This window comes from Tamandua tetradactyla, chromosome 5, assembly GCF_023851605.1.
Source record: "Tamandua tetradactyla isolate mTamTet1 chromosome 5, mTamTet1.pri, whole genome shotgun sequence".
Taxonomy (NCBI): Eukaryota; Metazoa; Chordata; class Mammalia; order Pilosa; family Myrmecophagidae; genus Tamandua; species Tamandua tetradactyla.
This window is the reverse complement of record NC_135331.1, coordinates 7,924,125-7,937,323: the sequence shown is the minus strand read 5'-3', so window position 1 is coordinate 7,937,323 and position 13,199 is coordinate 7,924,125. Positions and strand designations below refer to the sequence as shown.

General features: G+C 44.2%; 1 long non-coding RNA gene across 1 annotated transcript; it reads left to right on the top strand.

The window, feature by feature from the left end:
* Positions 1 to 948: 948 nt before the first annotated feature.
* LOC143682230 (uncharacterized) lies at positions 949 to 3,341 on the top strand. Its single transcript, XR_013175040.1, has 4 exons — positions 949 to 1,055; positions 1,436 to 1,654; positions 2,763 to 2,863; positions 3,250 to 3,341. It is a non-coding gene; the product is annotated as an uncharacterized LOC143682230 (long non-coding RNA).
* Positions 3,342 to 13,199: the final 9,858 nt, after the last annotated feature.

The window sequence follows — 13,199 nt, the reverse complement described above, 5'->3', positions numbered from 1 at the left end:
TTGGGATCAGGCCCAGTTCTGATGTGCAGAGACATGCAATATCTTCATCTGTGGTTTCTCGGGAACTTGGGGGCAGAGGGAGTAACTGCACATAAGTGTTTGATGCATTAAGACAGATTGAACTGAAGAGACGAGGCACTGCCTCAAGGTCACTGGGAGTTGGTGAAGGGCAGGTCAGAACTTGAATTGGGCATCTGGTTAGAAAGGGGTCAGGGATATGCCTCACACAGCACTTGGCCCAGAATTCCCTTTGTGCCTTTTACCGATTTTTTTTTATTTTTGTATGCTGTATGGCAGGGTCACATTTCATTCTTTTTCCATGTGAGTATCCTGTTATTGCAGCACCATTTGTTGAATTTTTGTTTTTGTTTGTTTTGCTTGTTTGTTTGGGGAAGTGCGTGGGCCGGGAATTGAACCCAGGTCTCCCGCATGGCAGGCAAGAATTCTACCACTGAACTACCCTTGCACACCCCCCCCCCCCCATTTTTACCAATTTTGAAATTGGTAAAACAAAAATATCATTGGGGAAAAAAAGATATTTGTTCAGTATCTTCCTAGGAGGAACAAGAGAGGAAAAAGATGCTGTGCGAAATGCAAATCTAGTACAAATTCAAAAACCCGTTATCCAAACCATTTGTGTTATCCAAAAGCAGGTGATTCAGCTTTATCTGTTTTTGAATTCTGAAAAGCAATGTGCTGTAACTACTGCATATTACAGAGTGCCCCTCTGCAACAAAACATTTTCTGCAGTAGATTGTGTATACCAAGCTAGATGAATAAAGACTATAAGCTGCCTCCTGTCACTCAGGAGTTACAGATAAAATTCTTGGTTTTCAGAGCTTTCTGGATAAATGATCATGGACCCATGTCTTCTTTCTAGCCTGATGTTAGAAATTAGCCTCGCCCCAGACAAGCCTGTCGTTTTATTGTCTTGTTTTGCAGAAAGAGTTTTGCATCAGCATCTTTGATATGACCAAGCAAGTTCTGTTCCAGAACTTTCTTCCCGGTGTTGCAGAAGCCAGGCTGTGCTTTTGTGCATGAAAGTGGACGAGCAGGTGAGGCCTCTGTGGTCAGGGATATTGGTGAGCCTGAGGAGAGGCGCAGGACTGAACAGTTAACATAGTGTACCCTCCCTCCACCTTTTTTACTAGCCCTAAGGGTCTGGGGCAGCCAAGACATCTGAAAATGGCCCTGTGTTTATGGCAGGGTGGCCCAGAAAAGGAGCGCAGTTGGGCAATAAAAGAGATAATCTCACCGCAAGGAAAAATACACACGTACTGTCAAGTTTATTTTCCTTGTAACCCCAGAGTCCTCTAAGGGGTACACCCACTGAGGACTATAATTTGCACTGTATCATTTAAAGAGAACTGAGTTGAAACACATAAATAGGGCTTTGAAAATAAACTGGAACGCAGATCCTTTTTTTTTTTTGCAGAAAGAAAAGGCATTGTCAATGAGACATCTTGTAGGCTTGTTCTAAACCATCCGACTGATGAGTCACATGTGAAATTTAAGTTCTGGGAGTTGGTTAAGGCCGGCCACGCCGTCTTCCCATGGAATCAGCAGATTAGAGCTTGCGTTGACCTCCTGTTGCTGCTGTTAACAGACTCGGGGGCTTAAAACAAGACTGACTTATTCTCCGACCGTTTTGGAGGTCAGAAGTCTGAAATGGGTCTCACTGGGGCTAAAATTAAGGTGTTGGCAAGGCAGAGCGCCTTCTGGAAGTTCTAGGGGAGAATCCCTGTCCTTGCCTTTTCCAGGGTCCAAAGGCTGCCCGCTTTCCTTGGCTTATGGCCGTCTTTCCTCTTTGGGGTCAGCAATGGCCACCCGGGTCTTTCCTGTGCCACCTCCCTTGGACCCTCTCTTCTGCCTTTTGAGGACCCTTGTGATTGATTGATTACATTGGGACTGCCCACATAGTCCAACAGAATCTTCTTGTTTTAACCTTAGCTGATTAGCAACCTTAATTCTCTTGCAACCATAATACCTTAATGTCCCCCCGACCCCCACCTTGTTATATGGTGTCATCGAGCACAGGTCCCAGCAGTTAGGAAGGGGGCGTCTTTGCGGAGTGTCATTCTACCTGCCACGATGCTAGTCCCCAAGAAGGAGAGAGCTCACCACACGGAAAAAAGAAGAGTGTGTAGGGAGGGAGCAGAGGGACTACAGGACATCAAACAAAATCATAGCAACTGCTAATTTGTATTAAATGCATACCATGAGCTTGGGGCGTTTATCTTATGTAATTCTGTGAGGCAGGAACTATTACCATCTCCATTTTACAGACCAGGAAAAACAGGCTTCTGGAGTTGCACTGAGCAACACAGTGGCCACCAGTCACGTGTGCTGTTCACAGTAAAATTAATTAACGTGGGGTACCAGCTATGCATTTCAAGTGCTCAAAGCCACATGTGGCCAGTGGCCACCATGGTGGACAGTGCAGACACAGGACATCTCCACTGTGACAGAACATTCTGCGGGACGATGCTATCGCAGAGGATATGTATCTCCCCAGTGGCACACCATTAGAAAGTGAGAGAGTCAGAATTCAAACATGTGGTTCCTTTGGCTCAAGAGCCCAAGCTTGGAGCCGCCATTTTGTGCCAAGTCCAGCATCCACTTCTCTAAAGGTGTCCGGGCACTTTGCAGCCTGCCAGACGATGGGTGCAGCTATTCTGTACCTTGATTACGTCACCCTCGTTGAAGCCTTTCCTGAGAACACCGGCTTCTGGTTCTCACGATTTGCCTCCATGTTCATTTAGTGCCTGAGTACTTTCCTGTACCTGGATGGCGTCCTGAGAGGAAACCAAATGATGGTCTGCTGGAACATTCTGCTTCTCACTTAGCGGCACGGTGCAGCTGGGTCTGATTTTCCTTTTCTCACTCTTTCATTTGCCTCCAAAGCGGGGAGGCGTGGTGGGAGCCCCTTAGTATCCAAAGAGCAGAGAGGATGGAGGTACAGGCCCTTGGACAACCAAACCAAAGGGAATAAGTGTTTATCAGATGACTGCCTTGCCCTGGGGTGGTGGTTAGATCAGTCTGTTGAGCCCAAAGGGGAAAATCATCCAATTTTCCTCCGAACATTTTCTTCTGGATTTGCCAACAAAAATGGACTGTTCAACCTGAGAGTAATGATAATAATAGCTAGCACTTGGCTGGCATGCAGGGTGTGGCAGACACTGGGTGCTCCCCACATATTACCCTGTCCCCTAAGAGGTAGGGACTGGTAGTGTCATCTGCAATTGACAGATGGGGCACCGGAGACACAGGCAGGACCTCGAAGCACCTCCCCAGGGTCATGCAACCAGTAATGGTGGGACCAGGCCATCGGCTCCAGCTGCCCTCTGCATCAGGTATATCAACCCCAAGGTCATTTTTTTTCCCTATGTCAAAGCCTGTCACTTGGTGCCTGTGGACCCCTCTTTCCCATGTTGGAGAGGGTCTCCTCTCCTGAGGCTAATGGGGTTGCAGAGTGGGTGGCAGGTTGGGCCCAGGCTTGTCCGGTGCTCAAAGAATGTTCATCAGCCCTCACTCCGGAGCCTGGCTCCTCGGAGGTCTGCAGACAGCGGTAGCCCACCCTGCGCCAAGCCCTCCGTTCTGAGCAGTGGAGGAGAAGTGCTTCCTGAGCTGAGATGGGAGATTTGAGTTGGGAGGAATGCAGGAAAAGCAAACTGTATCCCACTGAACCCCTCATCCAGAGCTGTGGACAGCCGGGCCCAGACACAGCCAGGCTCCTTACCAAGGAGCGCCCAGCTGAGGCCCACCATGCCAGAGCCCCCAGCAGCATTTCTGTGTCTCTTTTCATTACATAAATGACACGTGAGTTATAGGCGTGCATTGGGCTCTCCAGCACCTAATGCTACTTTGGCCTCTTTGTTACAGGTTGCCCTTGTCTAGAAACTTCTATTTGTTTTCACCCCAAGAAAACTTCTTTTGTGTGGGTGTGAGTTCCCAAATGAGAGGGCCAGTGCACAGAGCAAACAGACCCACCAGAGGCAGAAAGAATTTTCCAGGGTTCCTGATAAGACAAACCTCTCAAGCCCTGTGAGGTATGCTGCATCTCACGGTTTACCGAATGATTTTTGTTTGTTTGTTTTGATTTCATGACAAAATTTCCCAAGGTAGCTGTGAGGAAGAAGCAGATATTCCTGCACCATATTGATCTAAGAGAAAACGTTGGTCTGAGCTTCCCAATTGCCTCTGGGGTGAAAATACAGACTGCCCTTGTCCCTGGATCCTGAAGGACAGTTCTGTACCCTGCAGAGAGAATTTTCTGGTTGCTTGGCAGGGGCCGACATGCTGTCAAGAAGAACAGAGAGAATGTTTGTTTTCCGCCTAGGACAAAATGTTTAAATTCATAAGTACATGGATTCCAGAGTCACTAAAGCAAAGTGTAAATTATTCACCATTGTCTGCATTTGACGGATTGATTGTACAACGAGTATTAAAACCAGAATGAGAGGCATGAGAGATCACATCTTACAGTTTCTACTTTGAGAAAGAGAAGGCTGTAGTTTATTGAACAAGAGTTATGTTTTAAAAAAAATATATAGTACCTGGGAACAGTCTATGCTAGTTAAAATAAAATGTCGAGTTCCACCTGACATTTACTTCCCCTTCTGTTTCTACTTCTCCTTCTCTCCATGTTTTGGCTCAGTTTCCATTCCTTGCATTTTCTTTAAACTAATTTACTGTTCAAAGAAACCTCAATTTTCAGGTCATTTTCCATATTTGACTTTAACCCTTTCTTTCCTCCACCATCAATCTGAAATGTGCATCTTTTTTTGCCCTTCTTTTCTATTTACATTTAGCTGAAATTTTACATCTTTAAACAAGCCTGTATAACATTTAATAGACTTTTTAAATAACAAAGGATTAAGAAGAAGAGAAGCAATAAAAATGATCCATAGCTCAGATAATCTCTGTTTATGTTAAAAAAAAAAAACAAACCTTCAAATATAGGGCTTGAGAATTCAAACAACACAGAAAAGGACAACATGGACAACGAAATCCTTTTGCTTTTCCTACAGAGTCCCCTTCCTAGGGTGGCCAGATTAGCAAATAAAAAGGCAAGATGCCCAGTGAAACTTGAATTTCAGAAAAAAAGCAACTTAGGTTGCTATATCAGTATGTCCCATTTTTGAATTTTAGATATGTGGCATGGGGCATACTTACATAAAAGATATACTTACGTATAAAATATAGATTATTCACTATTTATCTGAAATTCAGATTTAGCCAGGTACCTGGTATTTTGCCTGGCACCCTACCCCTCCGCCCCCCAACCCTCTCCTCACAGGGAATCCCATTTAGTGGGCTAAGGTGGGGTGCATTCCTAGTGGTAAGAGCACAGGCCAAAGAATGCAGCTGGATTTAGGCTGGATTGGAGGGATTTACTGGCATAAATCAAGTACCTCCATAAGCGTCACTCTCCCTGTCTTCCTGGGAGGCATTTATTTTTTAAAGTGCTGGCGAGAGGCCGATTTTGATTTTCTGCCCCAAATGTCTGCCGGGAGTCAAGCAGAAGCTGCGGAAGAGACAGGAGAGGGAGAGACCGGAGGTTGACAGCACTTCAGGAAGTAGCTGTTCTTTGGGGTCTGTGGCTTTGGATGACACTGGCCACTTAGAATCCATGGGGTGACTGGCTACTGTTGGAGCACAGAGCACCAACGCACCCCCAAACAGTAGGGTCTGCTTCTTGTTTAGCACTTGGGGGACCGACATATTTCAATTTTTCGTCTTTACTGGATTTTGATCCTGCCGGCACAGTGGCTCCGTCTAGCAGCTTTTCTTTTCCTCCTCCTTTCAACTTTCCTCTGTGGCATTGTCACCCCCAAACCTTTCTCAGTCCCATCCGCGTGTCAGGCCCCTTCTCTGCCTCCTCCTGCAGTACCGAGCTCAGTGCATGTATTTGCACACCGACCACTGCTTGTTTTGAGACCAAACACTGAAAAGGGAGCCAAGGCGGCTCTGTTTGCCTAGCCTTATGAAGCCAACGCAGGTGATTTGGATCCTTCCCCCTACCCCATCCCCCCATCACCGCTGCCAGGGAGCACCACTGCTCCTTAACAGTGCCTTTCAAAGTGTATAAATAATCTCCACCCGTCTTAGCATTCCAGCCCAGCACACTCAGACACACATGCACGGGGGTGAGAAGCAAAATATTTAACATCTGGTAAAGCCGGCCCCTGCTGGGCCAGAAATAAACCCTTTAGTGGCTGGATCAAAGCGGGTTTTGGAGGAGGGGTGTGCCAAGGGTTTTGCACATATACGCACACACACACACATACACATAGGTATTCACAACTGCACACACATTCAAACATACATAAATATAATCTCAAACAACACCACTGTGATACACCCTGTTGTGTTGTATTTTATCCTATTGTTCCATTCCAGCCTCTCCCCACCCCAGTCTTTCATTTAAAAAAAGGCTGAGGCCGACTGTTGTAGTTTGCCAGCTGCCGGAATGCGATATGCCGGAACTGGAACGGCTTTCAAAGAGAGGAATTTAATAAGTTGCAAGCCTACAGTTCTAAGGCCATGAAAATGTCCCAATTAAAGCAAGTTTATGATAATGTCCAAATTAAGGCACCAACAGGAGGTGACCTTCACTCAAGAAAGGCCAATGAAGTTCAGGGTTTCTCTCTCAACTGGAAAGGCACATGGAGAACTCGGCGGCATCTGCTAGCTTTCTCTCCAGGCTGCTTCTGTTGTGAAGCTCCCCCGGGGGGCATACTCCTGCTTCATCTCCAAAGGTCTCTGGCTATGTGGGTTCTGGTACTTCTCCTGGTTGCCTCATCATTCTCATGGCTTTCTTGTCATCTAAACAGGACTCTCTCCAAAATGCTTTTAAAGGATTCTGGTAAACTAATCAAGACCCACGTGGAATGGGTAGAGTCACAGCTCCCTCTAATCAAAGGTTAATACCCACAATAGGGCGTCACATCTCGGTGGAGGTAGCCTAATCAGGTCTCCAACATAGAGTGCTGAACAGGGTTTAAAAGAAACAATTGCTCCCGCAAGACTGGATTAGGATTAAGTCATGGCTTTTCTAGGGTACATAATTCCTTTCAGACCAGCATACCAACCTTCTAAATTTATTTCATAATCCAATTGGTGCACCCCACAGTTAAAAAATTCTTGCTCTAACCCGGATGCTCTCAAACTTTCTTCTGCACAAAAACTACCTGGGGAGCTTGTTAAGAGTGCGGATTTCCCATCCTGAAAGATTTTCATTCTGCTGGCTGGAGCCAGGCCCAGGAATCTACCTTTCTAAAGTCCCGAATGTAATTGTGAGGCAGGTGGTTCGCCTTGAAGAAATTCTCATCCACACCCAGATGTGAAGTTTGTCTCCCCACTGATCCAGGTGCTCGGATTTAGTTTACGAAAATATAATCAGAATCTCGGGTCCTCCATCGTGTCTGGAATTGCTTTTGTCATAAAAGTGGTCCTTGGGGTGGGGTTGGCTAAAAGCCCCAGCCTTCAATCGCCGCAAGCATGGCATGTCACTAGTAATGATGGCAGGGCGATGGTTGCTGAGCCCTGGCTTCTCAAGCTGTTGGTGCTGAAAGACGTTTTCAACCTCAGGACACGATTCACTTGCCCAGGCATGAATTGCAACCTCAGCGGGGCAGACCCAGTAATAAAATTTTCTCACCATCTTCCCCATCATTCTATTCGTTCACACCCACCCTCTTTCTATTCATTCGTATTGGTTCATATATTCATGAATTCAGCCGGTTTTTTAAGCGCTTTATTATGCTAACATATGTAACATAAAATTTGCCATTTTCACCATTTTTTTTAAGTGTGCAATGCAGTGGCATTAAGTAAAATCACAGTATTATCACCTCTGTCCATTACCTAGGCTTTTTCATCATCTCACACAGAGGCTCTATCCCCGTTATGCAATAATTCTCCAACTTCTCCTCCAGCACCTGGAAATCTCTATGTTCTACTCTGTGAATTTGCTTATTTTAGTTATTTCACATAAGTGAAATCATACAAAATTTGTGTCTGCCTTCTTTCACTCAGCATCATGTTTTCAAGTTCATCCATGTATTAGCATAGACACAGGGTTTCATTCCTTTTTTACAGTGAGTAATAGTCCATTGAATGGGCAGACCACATTTTGTTCATCCATTTGTCTGTAGATGGACATGTGGGTTGTTTCCACCTTTGGTTCTTGTGAATGATCAGTGTAAAAATCCTGTGCAAGACCCTGCTCTCAGATTTTGGGGTGCAGAACTGTCAGGTCATATGGTAATTCTATATTTAATGTTTTGAGGTACCGCCGATCTGCTTTCCACAGCACCTGTCAGTTTTTATTGAGCTCTGAGTATATGCCAGGCCTGTTGTCGGCATTTGGCTCATGGTGCTGATAAAACAAGACCTTCCCCTCCATGTACTAGAGAGAAGCACATCCTTTACAGGGGCCTGAGAAGCTCCGTCTTCTCTTCCTCAAGAGACTTTGTCCAAGGCAGTCATCCACTTTCTCTGTCAGCTGCCATTAAAATAAGACTAATGCTTAAATATTTCCCAAAGTAATAGATGCATAACATTCTTAGGAAAATCCAAGGAATACCTAAGTGTAGAGACTAAAGTGTAAACATTTCTGGCCTCCTTCCCACTACATCTTTCAATCTCTCTTCTTTCCCCAGCAATAACCATTGTTACCAGTTTAATATGTATCTTCTAGTGTTTTCCTAGGCATTTATGTGCTTGTATATAGACTCATGGAAGTACATAGTTTTGTTTCTAAACATGAATAAAAACATGTATCATTAGACAATTTTTTTTCATGTAACGATATGTCTGGGATCTTTTCATTTCAATTTGTATAGTTGACTATAAATTAACCTGCATTCTTCCTGACTGCTACAGGGGTATCGCATCATGTGGTTAAACCATCATTTATTTAAACAATCCCCCGGTTGATGGCAGGTATAATGTTTTTGATTTTTTGCTCTTAACTCAAATCCTAGAAGAAGCCTCTTTGTGCACATGCATTTGGATTTTTTTCTTCCTTTAGGATGGACCCCTAGGAGTGGAATTTCTGGGTCCAAAGCAGTGGTTTTTGAGCCTGATTGGACATTTGAAACACTTGGGACCTTTTCAAAATCCTTCTGCGTGGACCATGCCCCACTTCAATTAAATCAGAATCTCTGGGGTGTGGTCCAGTCCTTGGCATTTTAAAAAGCAGCCTGGGCAATTCCAATGTAAAGCCAGAGTGAGAACTACTGATCTTCAAAGTATGGGCACTTTAAATTTAATTGCATATGCCAACCAAGCGGGTACTGGAAGGCCTGTTTCCTAGCACCTCACTCCTACAGGATGTTATCAAACTTTTACTTTTGCCAATCTGAGGGGAAAAATATCTCATTGCTGTCTTAGTTTGTATTTCCTTAAAAATGAGGCCAAGCCTCTTCTCCTATATGTGGCAGCCACTTTTATTTCTTCCTTTGGGGTATCATATTCTCTGCTCATTTTTTCTTGTATTCCGATTCTTAATCATACGTACATGCCCTTTACATAATCTGAATATAAATCTTTTGTCTTTTATGTATATTACAAACATTTACTCCAGTCTGTCACCTATAATTTGAACTGAATGTCTTTCCATACAGATGTTTTACATTTTAATGTCCTTTACTGCTTCTGGGTTTCCTGTTTTGCTTATAAGAGGCCTATCGTACCGCAAGATTATAAGAAAAATTTTCCTTTATTTTCTTTTAATATTTGTGTAGGATTTTTAATGATTGGTACTTTAATGCATTTGAAATTTACATTTGTGAATGATATGAAGTAATGACCTAATTTTATTTTATATTCCAAGTAGATAGCCTATTTTCCCCATACCTTATATTAAATAATCTGTCATTTTTCTCATATACTAAATTTTCATAGATTTTATATATTTACATGAACACAAACAGACATATATGCAACATCCATTTTTGGATACTTTATGGTTTTTCATTTATCAATGGGTCTAATCTGTACTGAAGCGGGAAGGATACTTTTTAGTTGAAAACAACTGAAAACTCAATTTAAACTAATTTAAACCATAAAATGGAGTCCAGGGCCACTAGCATCACCAGCTCAGATAATAGAACGTGGAATGACTTTCTCTGTCGGCATCCATGGGCCCTGCTTCCTTAGTGATGATATCATTCCACTCCAAAGCCAGGAGCTTCCCAGCTACATGCTTACTCAGTTGCATCCAGCAGGAAGAAAAGAGAGTCTCCCTAAACAAACATTCCAGAATCGACCTGCTCCCCTTGCTTGGCTTGGAATGAGCCAGTCGTCATAGCTGGGGGAATAGAACATGCTGACTGACTCACACCACTTGAATCCTACCCTGAAGTTGGGGATAGTGTCAATCCCACACAAACCCATTGGCTGGGATATCCAGGGTTCTCTTTGGGAGTGGAACGCCACACTGTTTTACTTGTTACAGCCTTGTAGTATGTTTTAACATTGCATTACTTGTGTTTTACAAAATCTCATGGTTTTTCATTTTTGGATGAACTTTAGAATTGGATTTTCAGCTGATATTAAAAAACTGTATATGGGGTTTGCTTGACATTGCATTGAAGGTCTGGATTAAAGTGGGGGTGAAGTCAACATCTTTGCAAAAATTGAGCCTTCTTTGCTCAAAGAACAAGTTACGTCTTCTATCATTTATCCAGGTCTACTCATGTCCTCCTATGTGGTTTTATAATTTTCATCACATGGCATTTCTTGGTAACTTTATGTCTCAGTATTTATTTTTTAATATTTGCAAAGGTGATTGGCTCTCTTTGCCCCCTGACATTATGTAATAGGTTGTGGCTGCTGTAAAGGAAAGCGATCGGGTTCGTATGTTGACCTTGAATCTGGTTGTCCCACTGAACCTTCCTATTGGTTAGAATGAATTTGCTGTTCTCCAGCCCTTCCCTTCCCTCAAGTTCATCAGTGGTTTCCTAGCTGTTGGATGCCTCAGATCTTGTTCCTCTTTCCTTTTCCTGGTCTACCCCACACTTCCTATCCCCTCTGAGCCTCTCCCTTCTGTGAAAAAAACAAACAAACCATATTCAAAATCTTCAGGTTTGATGTGTGCTCTAGCAAGTGGGTGCAGTTCTCCCCACACTTCCCTTTATGTGTACAATTCTTTGGGGGATAAAACTGAGGGCTGTTATTACGAGCTGCCAGGCCTTGGGGTAACAACTGGTCTTGTACTTGTAACCCAGTTTACAGTTGGGGCAGCCTTGGGGCAGTGGAAATATCACCGCGTTTCTGGAGACATAAACTGTTCTGGAGGTGGGGAAAGGATGTAGTTTAGCTTTCGTTGTTCAAGATCCAATAAACATTTTCCTGCCACTGCTTTTAGAGACGGGAAGCCAGTATATTTCCCCAGACTTTATTAGATTTTAAAATACTTGCAAAAGTAATATCTTTTCTTTGCAACAGCTCAGATGGCATACAACTATAAATAAAATTCTAACAATCCCCCTAAGTCTCACCTCCAAGCCCACCCCCTTTCTAAAGAAACAAAAATGAACACTTTAGTGTGTGCCCTGTCCCACCTTAGTCTGTCCATAAATATGGGCATATGGAGAGGTGTTGATTTTGAAAAACAAGTGAGAGCATACTATTCACATGACAACTTGCTGGGATTTTGCAAGTAAACTTTGGATGATTACATGCTATGTGAAGATATATATATATATTTGGTATGTATACATTATATATTTACTTGATATTATATATTCAATATATATATATTATATATTTAATTGATATGTATATAATATATATCACTTAAAAATGAAAAAAAAAGAAGATTGGCCGTGAATAGGACTTCAGTGCAGATGAGGAGAGAAAACGAACACAAATGATGACATGCAAGGAGGACCGTTTAGGGATGGTTTCCAGAAGGAGCAGATTTAAAACCCTGGCTTGATCCAGGCATCTTTGAGTAATTCAGCAGTGTCTCCTTGGCTAAAGGGGGACGTGGAAGAAGGGATCTATAATGGAGTGGACTGGGCTCCCCAAAAGGCACTTTGAGGTCCATAACCCCCAGTACCTGTGAATATGACCTTATTTGGAAATAGGGTCTTCACAGATGACATCAGCTTAAGACGAGGCCATCCCGGAGCAGGTTGGCACTGATCCAGTCTGATGGGAGTCCTTTGAAGGAGAGGAGAAGAGATACAGAGACAGAGAGGAGAATGCCACCCGAAGACAGAGGCAAACAGGGAAAAGACGGCCACGTGAAGATGGAGGCAGATGGAAGTGATGCGTCTACAAGCTGACGAGGGCAAAGGATTGCTGGGATCCCCAGAAGCCAGAAGAGGGGCTCGGAGGGAGCGTGGCCCTGCCGTCCCCTTCCTGGTGGACTTCTGGCTCCAGAACAGTGAGAGAATGAGTTACTGTTGTTCTAAGTCCCTGAGTTGGGCAACAAAGACAGGATCTTTCACCAGAAGCTACAAGCCTGGCACTCTCTCTGTCCTCTGTCCTATCGTCTGTGCACTATTTCCAAGGGAAGATGTCAACCTGGCGTCCTTCATACCTGCTGCTCGAGCACCTGGAGGCAGGTCCTCCCAGAAGTGAAGAATCCAGGTGTTTCCAGAAGCTCTTTGCTTCTGGGGTAAGCTGGGGTTCCCCTTTCCCTTTCCACTACTAGATGAAAGGTGCCTAAACAGCCCCGTCCCCTGAGGAGATCTGGAGCCTGCGTTGTACGTTGGCTTGTCATTGCGATGTCAGCGTTTCCAGGCACCCTGGGAGGGGGCACCCAGCTTTTGAAAACGAAAAGTTCAGGGTCACTGCCATTTCCTTTTTCCTTCCCAAGGAGACAGATGCTTTGGATGTTTGCGGCATGCTGGACCTCCCCTTGCCATCTTGTCCGGCAGCAGATCTGATTTCTTTTATTCGGGGCCCCCAGCAGACAGAGACCAGATCCTGCCCCACATACAAGGAAATTTCGAATCGTAAACACGCGAGGCTTTGCCTAAAAGATAGCCAGTGTCAGAGAGCGCACGCTGCCGGTTTGGTGAGCTCGCTCCCTCCTGGAGAACAGATCTGATTTCAAACTTAATCATTGCCTTGGCTCCAACATTGCTAATTTCATAAATGCTTCCTGGGGAGCAGCTGGATTCTGGCTGGTTTTTCTCACATGTGGCCATCATCTTTAGGTAGTGTTGCTTCACTGC